Below are 12,071 nucleotides of genomic sequence, written 5' to 3'. Positions count from 1 at the left end.
TCTTAATAGGATGTCTGCAAGCTATAGCCCATGAGGTCTGATGATATTTGACAATATTGCATTGTCCTTTGGAGGCAGACTTTGCCTTCAGGGCAAAGAGTCGATTTCAGTAAGCAGATGATGAGGAGCCACTGAAGTTTGGCTTCTTTTGCTTATTTTTAAAATAAACTCTGTGTCTTAGAAGTATATTTTTGATAGAAACATATAGATCTTGGAAAAGTAAAGGTTGAGAAGGTGAGAAACAGATTATAAGACTACAATATAATCTGGTTTAGGAGGATTGATTAAATGAATTAGGGCAATGGCAGTAGGAATGGAAATGGAGAGACAGTTATGACAGGTGTTTGCAAATAAAGCCAAAAGAAATTGGCATACCACCAATTTGAATAATGTTGAAAAAGTGATCTCAAAGATCTCTTGGCAAAGAAAATGCAAAGCTGCTTTCAATAGTCTAATTGTCAGTGGGAATAGTAGACTATTACTTCAAAACTATATTAAAAATGAATAATTTTGTTAAAGTAAAAACTAATGTTTTCAGCATAAGATAATACTATGAAACTGAACAAAGGACACTTTATTTAAAATGAGTTTGGGAGGCCAGAATGGGGGGCTCATCATCAGTGAGCTGTCTATACTCATCATCAGTTATAGACTCCAACATAAAAAGAGGTACCTTGCATCCCCAGCAGGAAGAATCCTATACTTTGCTACTAGAACAGGAAGAAGAAAGATTTTCCCCTTCCCTGGCAACAGCTTAGCCAATTAGAGACTGTCACAACTCAGCCAATGAAAAACCACTACACTTCCAACTCCTAGTTTACTCCAGTGGACTTTCTATTTGTAACAGCTCCTCCCGAACTCCCTCCCCCTTTCCTGCATAAAACAGCATTCTGAGGATCCTAGGTGACTCGGTTAAGTGTCTGATTCTTCATTTCAGCTGTAGTTATGAACTCAGGGTTGTGAAATTGAGGCCCATGTGGGGCTCTGCCCTGGGTGTGGAGCCTGCTTAACATTCTCTCTCTCCCTCTGCCCTCCCTTAAAAAAAGCATTCCTCCCTGTTCTCTGGACTCGCTTATAGTTTTACCATAGCTTGCATTTCCCAAATTGTAACTCTCAGCTATTCCCAAATAAACCCATTTTTGCTGGTAAACTAACTGACAATTTTAAGGTTAACAATAGAAAAATTCAACCAAGGGAATTAAATAAAACCATGTTATCTTATATTTGATTGTAAATATGACTATCAGCTCCTGCCCCCTTTTTTGGTAAACATGCAATTTAGCTCTGTCCTCTAAAATTCCTAGAAGCAATGACAGTGTGCAATCCAGTTCTTTGATTATTGTCTCTCAATATCATCTTTATATCAATAGGAAATAGAATCCAACTTGAAGTGGTTTTTACTCACCCAATATGGGACTGTTTGGCAGCTAATTCCAGATATAAGAGGTAGTATTCTGCAAGACAAGTAACACATTTTCTCTAACAAATCAATGGCATGTTAAAAAAAGAAAAGGGTGCCATTGTAGGATAAAAGACATGTAAGAAACATAGTAAATTTAGACCTCATTAAAATGACTAAGCTGTTCAAACTTACCTTCAGTATAATCAGAAAGACATTGTATGGTATTAAGAATTTGCTCTTAATTCAGTTAGGTATACTGTTTGGTAGGAAGAAGGAGAAAGAAAAATGTCCTTATAAGTTGAAGATGTACTCTGAAGTTTGTTTCTGGTGAAAAGATATATCTAGAGTTTCCCTTAAAATACTAATGAATATGGAATAATGTATGGAGATGAGTTGGTACAGTGGGAAGGGGAACAGATGTAAATAGCTCAGTGAAATGTTGAAAATTATTGAAGCTGGGTGATATGTTTATGCAACTCATTAACCTTTATTCTCTAACTTTATGTATGTTTGGGAATTTCCACAAAAGGATGATCAAAGAAAAGATTCCTCCTTCGTTTTAGATGATAAGGTAGGCTACTCTGATAACCATGTAAGTGGTCTCCCCACTTCATATACATCCTCATTTGATTCATTTCCAAAACTATCACCATGTTGTTGTTTTTTAAATTATATGACTTCTCCACTTCAGTAGATTCCAATTGCCCCATATTGTTTGTCAGGTTAAGCAGCCACTCATAGGGCCTGCCATTTAAGGTTCTTTTTCTTTTTTTAAATAGAAGTGAAATTCACATAACATAAAGTTAACCATTTTAAAGTGAACAATTTAGTGACATTTAGTACATGCACAGTGTTGTGCCAGCAATACTCCTGGCATTTCATCACCTCTGAAGGAAACCTTATACCCATTAGGGGGTTACGTTAAGATCCTTTATAGTCTGGCCCAAAATGAGAAATTAGATGTCCCTCTAAATATGGCCAATGCTTTTCCTACTTCCTCCCTTGCTCACATTGGTCCTTCTCTAGTAATGTCTTTTCCAATTATTGCCTTTATATTATAAGACTCATTTAAAGTCCAAAGCAAATTCTACCTTATTCATGAAGTCTCAACAACAATGCCATAAATTGGGTTGATATTCTATCTGAATTCAAGCTTTGACGCATTTTATACTAATGAAAGATTATGCTCTTTGTTAGGATTATATTGAATATAGGAAATCCTATATTCACAATTTATTATTTCAATGTTAATAGAACCAAAAAAATCTTAGAGGAAAGTTCTATCCCCAGCCAGTCCTTTGGGCTATTATATCTATGGGGAAGAAAATGGGTTTGGAATAAGAGAAAAACAGAGCTGAGCCTCTGCAGTAGGTAAATTCTCTGGAAAAAGGCTGACTCCACACTAAATCACAGTGTGGGGGAGACAGTTACCATGATTGCCAATACTGTCAAAGTTTCTATAATAGACAGTGTTCCAAAATCATTTTACAAGACAAAATGAAACAAAACATGCAGTGAGGCTAAAAATAATGGGAAAATCTGTGGGCATAAGTGTTCAGTATTTGAAAATTCCCCACAAGGTCATTACTGGCAAATGCATTTTTGTTGGTTGGGTCTGGCACTCAAACTATGTAGGAGAGCCAGAGCCTTCCATACCCACCTGGTTTTATTCCATGGCTCCATCACTCTCATGGTCCCTAATCTTGCCAGGAGCAGAGTCTGGCACAGGTGAGGATGAATCACAGATATCACAGGAATATGCACATAGTAAAGGCCTATGTGCTTTAGAGGGAATTTAGTCCAATCTCCTCATCTTGAAGAGGAAGAAATGGCAGTTTCTAAAGGAGATGGACTTTTCCAAATTTGCTTAACCAGTAGCAGCAAAACCCATCTTAGAATTCAGATATTCTGGGCCTGATTCCAAGATTCTTTACTAGGACCTAAGTTATTGATTTATGTATATATTCTTTTATTTTTATTAAGTTTTAATAAACTTGTTTACTTCATTTTTCTGTGCCTATGAGTTTTCCTTAAAAGCTTAGTTTGTGATAGTCCTTGATTTTCCTTGAGGAGTCCTTGAGTCCTTGAGACTCTTGAGCACTACATTTATTTATTTGCTTTTTTAAAAAAGCAAAAGTCATTTTATAGCAGTTGGTTACAATTTACTGAGTACCGTTAGGTGTCTAGATCATATTGCTAAAGGACTGCTGAGGAAAAAATTAACAATAAGGTAAAAGCTTAATATCTGTTAGAGACAGGGGTGATTTATAAGAAAATCAACCACTGAACAGTAGTCTGTGACAGATACATGTCCTACCCTTGGGAATAAGTCCAATGTCTGACTCAGTTTCTGGCTTTCCAGACCAAAATAGAGGTCCTGCTCAGCCAAGCCATTGTACCTCAGAGAGTGGCTAAGGTTGTAACCACTGCCCTGATCTTTTACTTATGCATTGTGTTAATTTTCTGGGGCTACTGTAACAAAGCACTGCTAACTAGATGCCTCAAATAACAGAAATTTATTGTCTCACAGTTCTGGAGACTAGATGTCTGAGATCAAGGTGTTGGCAGGGGTTGGTTCCTTCTAAGGGCTGTGAGCTCCCTCTATACCATGCTTCCTGGCTTCTGGTGGTTTTGTGACAATATTTGGTGTTTGGGGTTTGTAGATGCATCACCTCTGTATTTTGATTTATTTCTCACAGTTCTAAAGGTTATAGGTTCAAGGTAAAAAATGTCGGCTGATTTGGTTTCTGGTGAGAGCTCTCTTCCTGGCTTAGAGACAGCCACCTTCTTGCTATGTCCTTGCATGATGGAAATAGAGCACTCTGGTATTTCTTCTTATAAAAACACTAAGCCGGGCAGCCCCGGTGGCGCAGTGGTTTAGCGCCGCCTGCAGCCCAGGGCATGATCCTGGAGACCGGGGATCGAGTCCCACTCAGGCTCCCTGCATGGGGCCTGCTTTTCCCTCTGCCTGTGTCTCTGCCTCTCTCTCTCTCTCTCTCTCTCATGAATGAATAAAAAATAAAATCTTTTAAAAATAAATAAATAAATAAAAACACTAATCCTAGGGTGCCTAGGTGGCTCAGTCAGTTAAGCATCTGACTGTTAATTTCAGTTCAGGTCATGATCTCAAGGTCCTGGGATGAGCCCCACATCAGGATCCACACTCAATGCAGAGTCAGCTTGAAATTCTCTCCCTCTCCCTCTTCCTCTGTCCCTCCCCACTCCCTGCTCACACTCTTTCTGTCTCTCAAATAAATAAATGTTAAAAAAAAAAACACTAATCCTATCAGATTACTCCCCCATCCTTATGATTCCATTTAACATTAATTCTTTATAGACCCTATCTCCATGATTTTGGGAAAGACAAATTCAGTCCATGGCAACCCCAGTCTCTGCCCTCTTGTTCATATGATATTCTCTTTGTATGCATATCTATCTCTGTGTCCAAATTTTTCCTCAGTTGTATTAGAATAGGGGTCTACTTTAATGTTAATGAGTCACATCTGCTACAACTCTGTTTCTGAATGATGTCACATTCTGAAGTACTAGAGACTTGATTATTTGAATATGGGAGGGAATACAATTCAACCCATAACATGTGTGTACCCTTTCTTTGGACCAGGCCTTCCAACAATTTAGGTGGCATTTTGTTTTTCATTCCTCCACAAACAAATCGTGAGGCAAGACTTTGAATGCAAGCAGATAGTTGGGAAGTATATGAAAATGAACAAGAGAGTGAAATTGAAAAGGATGCAGCTTAAGTCAGCTGCCACAGTGGAGGAGACTGGGAAAACCTTATTAATCCCATGAGAGAGAGAGGGATAGAAAGCAGAGCTATTCCTCGAGAGAGATAAGGGAGCTAGAGTATTTAAACACCAATGTCTCTGTCTACCGTTGGTTAGTAGCTCCTGTGTCCTTCCTCTCTCCATCTCCATTTGTCCCCAGTTCCCTTCTCTATTTCTCTCTCCCTCTTTCTCTCATTGTCTCTCATCCTTTCCTTTTCTCTCATTATTTCTTTCAGCTTAGACCACATATCCCTGGGGAAAATGCATAAATATGAGCAAAGACACCACCACCCTCATGCCTCACTCTAGTCCTACATCCCTGGAGTACTAATCTGGATTTCTGCTTAGTCTTCATTTCTCATATCTGGGATAATACTTAGAAATATTCATGTTAAACATGATTCTCTCCCATGTCTGGCATCATAAGCTTATCTGCAACCCAGACTCACTCTAGGTACTGAACTGTGTTCTCAACTTAGAATCTTATTCTGGAAACCATGCACATCTATCTACTTTATCTATCTACCACTAAGGCAGAAAAACAAGTATAACAGATGCATAAAACATTTAGAATCTGCTTGCTTATGGTATTTGCAATCTTAATTTGTATTTATGTTTTGTCTGTGAACCCTAACACAGACTCCATTTTTGCTTAAAATTTTTGTGGCCATAGATTATGGCTTTTAAGGTTACCTCTAAATGTCTTTCAGTACTTAGAACATTTGGCCCATGCCTATGACTATAATAAAAATAAAATGAAATGATTAATTCCAAACCTTCTAGCAAGCTTTAAAAAGACACACCCCAGCATGCATATGCACATGCAAAGTCTGAAAATTAATATCTACTTGCAGATGTCATTCCCCAAATATTTTCAACCTGTCATAGAAATGATGGTGGGATAAGACCTACAGATGGCCTAAAGCTGGAAGTGGCAGGTAGAAGGGAGTGATAAACCACATCAACTGCTGCAAGGTGGGTAAAATGAAGACAGAGAATTAGCTATTGGGTTTGGCAAAATGTAAGACATTAGTGACTTTGAGGAGGTGTGTCAGTGGAATGGTGGAAAGAAAAACTTGATTAAAATAAGTAAGGCAACAAAGGGGAAGTAAGAAAGTGGAAACTGTATACTGACAGCTCTTTTAAGATTAACTGTTGGGGAAGCAGAAAAAATATCCAGTATTTGGGGAGGGGTATAAGCCAAGGGGAAAAAAAAAAAAAACATTTATATCAAGGCTTGTTTTTAAGCAAATGGAAATGATCCAGGAGAAACTGATGATATTACAGAATAGAAAAGGGGATAATTGGGAGAGTAAATGGGGTAAGGTAGAATAGTGAAGAGATGGCCTGATAGGAAGAAGGACCCTAAGACAGGGCCAACTATGTGTATAGATACCAGTAGATTCATAGGCTTGGTGGAAAGATGAGATTGTTTTCATCTGATTGCATCTATTTTATTAATAAGATACAAGATGAGGTATCCACAGGTGGGGAAGGAGGAAGCGGAGGGATTAGAGTTTTGAGACAAGGGTTGCATTAGTTTCCTAAGGGAACCATTCCATTTTTGCTTTCCACTGCCTCAGTGGTCAGTGGCTACCAATATCAGATGATCAGATGAACTATATGTTTATGGATTTCCAACTCTAAATCTTGGGCTTCTCCACATATGTTGCATTCTCTTCCTTGAATACTCCTCACCCCCAGAAGAGCCTCTGTGGTGACTTAAAATATAATACATAAATTCCCCACTATGCCTCCTCTCAAGAGGCAGAGCTTAATCCCTTCCCTTTGAGATAGGCTGGACTTAGTGACTTCTATTGAATATCAAGACAGAGTGATATCACTTTAAGGCAGGATTATTTATAAAAGACTTCAAGTGAGGCATTGACTCACACATTACCTCATAGCCCATGGGTGAAGTTGAAGTTCAGTTCCTCCTTTGTCCAGCGGATAACTTCCCAGTGACAGTAGAGCACCAACCCCACAGAAGGTATAAGGTCAGCTCTCCTTTGGCCCCACTGCCACCAGGAGGGGACAAGGGGGGCAGAGTGCCAACGAACCCTAAGCACCACCATTCTACCTCATTCATGCCAGCCAGGTGGATATGGAGGTTCAAGAGTTCTTCCATTCAGTTTTGGCTGGCTGGAGTACGGTGGGTATTGCCAAAACATTTTTCTGTTATTAGACCGCTGTTTCCCCAGGCCTTTGGCAAAAGGATACCAGGATTTTCTTGGAGCTTTTTTATGTGTTGGTGGTTATGGGTTAGTGGCTTCTGAAGTGCACTTCCTGGGATATATGGGCAGTGATAAGGAAACCCAGGGAGCTCTCTACCATGTTGTTTTTCAAGTCCTGAAGTCCTCAGCTATCAACCTTCTTTCACCTTTCAGAGACTTTCTATGCTTCTACTCTGTCTAGAGTTTTGTTGTTGCTATTATTTTAGTGTAAGGGGGAAGGTAGCAGGAATGGGGCTGCTGTATCTTGGAGGAATTGAAGGAATCTAGATTTTTAATTTTGATCAAAGTTCCTCAGTGTCCTAAGTTTTGAAGGAGGAACTACATGTCCTCAGGTTTAAGACTCCAAAGGGTAGACTGATAGCGTTGCTGTGTGCAAATGACAATGAACATGTAAGTTGATTGCTTTCAGTTTTTGTTTTGTCTTTGGTGCTCTACTTACAAAGGTCTATAGTTTTTGAATGGTCCCAGCCCTATTCTGCCTATAAGCTCTGTTAATATTTAGGTGCTTTTTTTTTTTTTTGTTTTTTACAGAAAAGAAAAAAAATTTCTAGGAACACTTACATGGTGTTTGACATTCTTGCATTCTATCATCTGAATTAGTACAGTATTTACCTTCAGCAAATTTATTTACCATCCCTCCCTCTCTCTCAGCACTGCCTGCTTTAATTACCTGTTGGTTAGATATTAGCTTGGTTTCCCCTAACAAAATCTTTTGGGTAAGAATGTCTGTTGTAATCTACTCAAGGTCAAGGACCACACTGTAAATTTTTTCTGTTACAGTTTGTGGTCTTTCTGACAAGGATGTCAGTTGGAGATGAATCCTTGCAAAGAACAAGGTGTTGTCCCATTCTTGTCCATGAGGTACTATTGAACACCTTGAATATTTCACATACACATCACATTTATTTTAAATACCTTTATGACAATAACTAATTCAATGGATTCTGCAGATAAAATATCCCCAAACAGCATTTCTCTCCTTCCAACAATGGCTAAATATTATTTTTCGTATCTCACCACAACCATGCTTGAGTGAATAAAGCAGAAGTATGTGCATACATAATAATCATGTATTTTAGTTTCTCCTTATTGATTGGATGAAATGTTTTTAATTCAGTCTAGGTTAGATAGTCTTGAGAGAATTCCTATTCATTATACGTTCTTCTAATTTTAAGAACCTATGACTTTGCCCAATTTTTCTTAAAATTCTCTCTGTTGAAAAAATAATACATTTGATCTCCAGTAAGCACATTAATTATATTAATTATATTGACACAACCCTTTATATTTGCTAAATATTTTCTCATATTTTTTCACCTTGACCTCCTCAGTAGATCTTGGAGTTAAATATATAGCATATTTCCCTATTTACATTTTTCAAATGAAGAAATGGAACCTCATTGAGGTGAAATCACTTCAGAGGCCTTGTTGTGACTGATTGATATCCTTATACATTAAATCATCAGAAGGACAGACTATCATTTACATGTGAGTAAACTCAGATTTGATAGTTTTTGTCACATATGCTCAAACCTTCTTGGGAACATCGCTCATACTTTATTTTATGTAAAATGCAAAGCCCCTCCTTTGTCTCTCCATCTCTTTCATCATCCTCACCTGTTTCACATGACCAAGTGTGCTGTATAAGGAATCATCAGAGTATTATTGCAAATGGAGAAAAATCAGATAAAACCCAGTGTCCCTGGCTACAGCCTGTGTGCTTATGAGCACAATGCTTTACTTACAGTAGAATGCCAGCACGAATAGACTGCTGCCTTTGAAAGGATGAGCATGCGTTCTGACCTAATAACTATCTAACACTAGCTACAATTATCTTTCTCCAAGTGGCACATTACTATCTGACACATTAATTGTTGTGTCATTTCTTTCTGAAAGGCATGTTGAGTGTCTAGTACAAACCAGAAACTTCATGAATTATCCATGTCATAGTGCTGTAGCACTGATTTACCTTTTCCAAAAAAAAAAAAAAAAAAAAAAAATCAACCCAGTCTCATCACTGTTTTCAATTACCACAGGCAGATCTGCACTGCCCTGTGACCCCAAGAGCTTTCTTCCTGGGTCTTGGTATTTCTGACAAACATTGACAATGGTGTCCTTACTCACTATGGCTATGAAAGCATTCCTCCTCTTAGGTAAACTGCAGAGACAGAGCTTTGCTAACTGGGGCCTTTTTCCTGACATAGCTTTTTCTTAGGAAGTATTGTACCAGAGTGACAAGTCTTGCTTTGTGCCCATTCCATTTGGGTTCCTTTCTACTCTCTTCCAGGAGGAGCTCTCTGAATGGAGGAATGTTTCCAGGGTAAAAAGACCCCAGCAAGCCCAAACATTCAAGTTTGAATGACCTTCCATCTCTGTAGCTGCCATTTGGCAGCCTTCAAAGCTGATGGGTTGGCGGTGCTGGGTTTGCCTCTGGGCCTGTCATTTGTCGTGTTGTTGGACCGCTGATGGGCTGTCACCGCTTACCCTGTAAGACTGCACTTTCCTCTTCCAATTTTGGCTGCTACTAGAAGATAAAAATCAAGCAGCCACACAGCCCTTCACCCTTCTTTAGAGCCTAGTGGTTGAATCAGCTGAGAAGTGAAAAACACAATCCTTCCATTGTCTTACCAAATACATAGGGTTTGCATATTCCACTGCAAATTACCACTAAAAAAAAAATCAGAATTAGAATGCATTTGGTGTTCCATACCTTGCTGCTAGTTAATGCCATGCCACCCTGAAGACTCATCTCTCCTTTTGGGTTTAATTGGGTTCTTTTCTGTTGCTTTCATATCAGTTTGCACCTGACTGACATATACTGCTGCTGATTACCAAGTGAGTTGTTCAGTGAGCTAGAGGTATGATAAATTAAACATGATATGTATCACTCAATCCATCTTTGGCTGCTTCATGGTACATTATAATTTGGGAAGGGACTATTAAAATAAAATATTAAAGAATAAGCAGAAACAGCCCACTGTTAACGTGTCCAATGGCAAGAGAAAATTACAGGTTTCATTGTATATGCGGCACCATCTGCCTCTTTGCCGAGCCTGAGCCTTCGGCTCTCCCAGGGGAAATAGCTGTGGATAAGTTATTCAATTAGAACAGCATTATTGGCCAGCTACCTTGGAGAATTGGGTTGATGATGTTGTGATTATCCCGCCCTACATTCCTTCATGTCTCCAGCAGGCTGCAGTGCATGGCAACTTCCTTAAGTGTTTACCGAGCCCTACAGTAGAGGTGAACAATTGGAATAAGGAATATCAAGGATTCCTGAAAGAAAATCAATTTTGAATGAACTTTTCTTGCTTAGCCACAGCTTCAATATTCTGAGTCATACTGTATTTTTGTGGACTTTCATTGAATTAAGGGATAGAAATGGCAGTAGAGAGGAAAGTGAATTTCATGATATGCATTTAACCTGTGGCACTGCACAAAATAATTCTTCACATAAGATTACAAGTCAGAAGAATACTCAATCTTCCTCAAATATATTAGTCTTAGGGATGGAGGAATCTCATAGGGGCATAACACATTTTTAATAAAGACTTTAGCTGTCCTTCAAAAATATTCGTATCATAAAAGTCATAATTATTTACAAGTAACTCTACCAGGAGTTCAGAGCCTTTTACAGATCATGTCATTCAACCAGCTTCCTAAATGGGAGGCTGTTGGGGATGTTCATTGTTATCTTTAGATCGTGTGGTTTGCAACTAGTATTTCTAACATTCCTTTTGCCTCACCCATATAAGTTTTATACACACACACACACACACACATGCATATATATACACATTATATGTATGTATATATGTGTATATAACATACACATATATGATGTATATATACACTGTATATATATAAATACACACACATATGCACATATATAAAATCATTTTTGTAATCTTTATATACCTTTTAAATTGTAAGTGCCTGCTGAAGACCATTGAAAATACCAAAAAATATTTAACGGTTAAAATCTAAAATAATAGGTAAATATTTTGACACTTGTCATAAATGTGTATATATTCATACACTATGGTATATCAAATACTTCCAAAGTGCTTATTTGTACATTAGGGTCACTTTAGGCCATCTTTTATGATTGCTAATTGAACAGGAACTCATGTGTGCTTCTTATCCCTGGTTCAGATGCTGATGGCTCTGGAAAGTGGCTGGCTGTAGTTTAGCTTTTGTGAATGGTAAGAATCATAAGCCCATATTCCTTGCCTTTGTTTTTCTTTTTTTCTTTTTTGACATGCTAAGATTTCCAGTTACTATCTTTAGTACCTTATTATATATTTGAATATTAACGCTTAATTGGCCAGTTCATGGTTACAGTGAAAAGGAGAGGAACTTTTATTCAATTTTATTATTGTTTTAAAATTGTCTATAACTGTGCTCCCTTTTGTAAGCCAGTGCCTTTCAGAACTTACAGTGTCATAGATTTCCCAATATAAGCCATTCTTACATTCCTGGAACCAGTGCTATTCAGAAAACTCTTTTGTATATGTACTGTGTAAAATATCATTTGTAGATCTTTTATTAGTAGGAATTGATGTATAATTTTTGATAGGGTGGGCAGACATTTTACTTTGATTTTAGGATTGTATTAACTGCATAAAACAAAATGGATAATTATCCTTT

The 12,071-nt window shown here is 38.0% G+C and overlaps 1 long non-coding RNA gene across 1 annotated transcript; it reads left to right on the top strand.

Moving 5' to 3' along the window:
- Positions 1-269: 269 nt before the first annotated feature.
- On the top strand, positions 270-10,350 carry LOC118351940 (uncharacterized). The gene is made up of 3 exons (XR_004808198.1): positions 270-1,973; positions 6,042-6,162; positions 9,709-10,350. It is a non-coding gene; the product is annotated as an uncharacterized LOC118351940 (long non-coding RNA).
- Positions 10,351-12,071: the final 1,721 nt, after the last annotated feature.

Source organism: Canis lupus, chromosome 22, assembly GCF_003254725.2.
Source record: "Canis lupus dingo isolate Sandy chromosome 22, ASM325472v2, whole genome shotgun sequence".
Taxonomy (NCBI): domain Eukaryota; kingdom Metazoa; phylum Chordata; class Mammalia; order Carnivora; family Canidae; genus Canis; species Canis lupus.
This window is presented reverse-complemented; position numbering and strand designations above follow the sequence as displayed.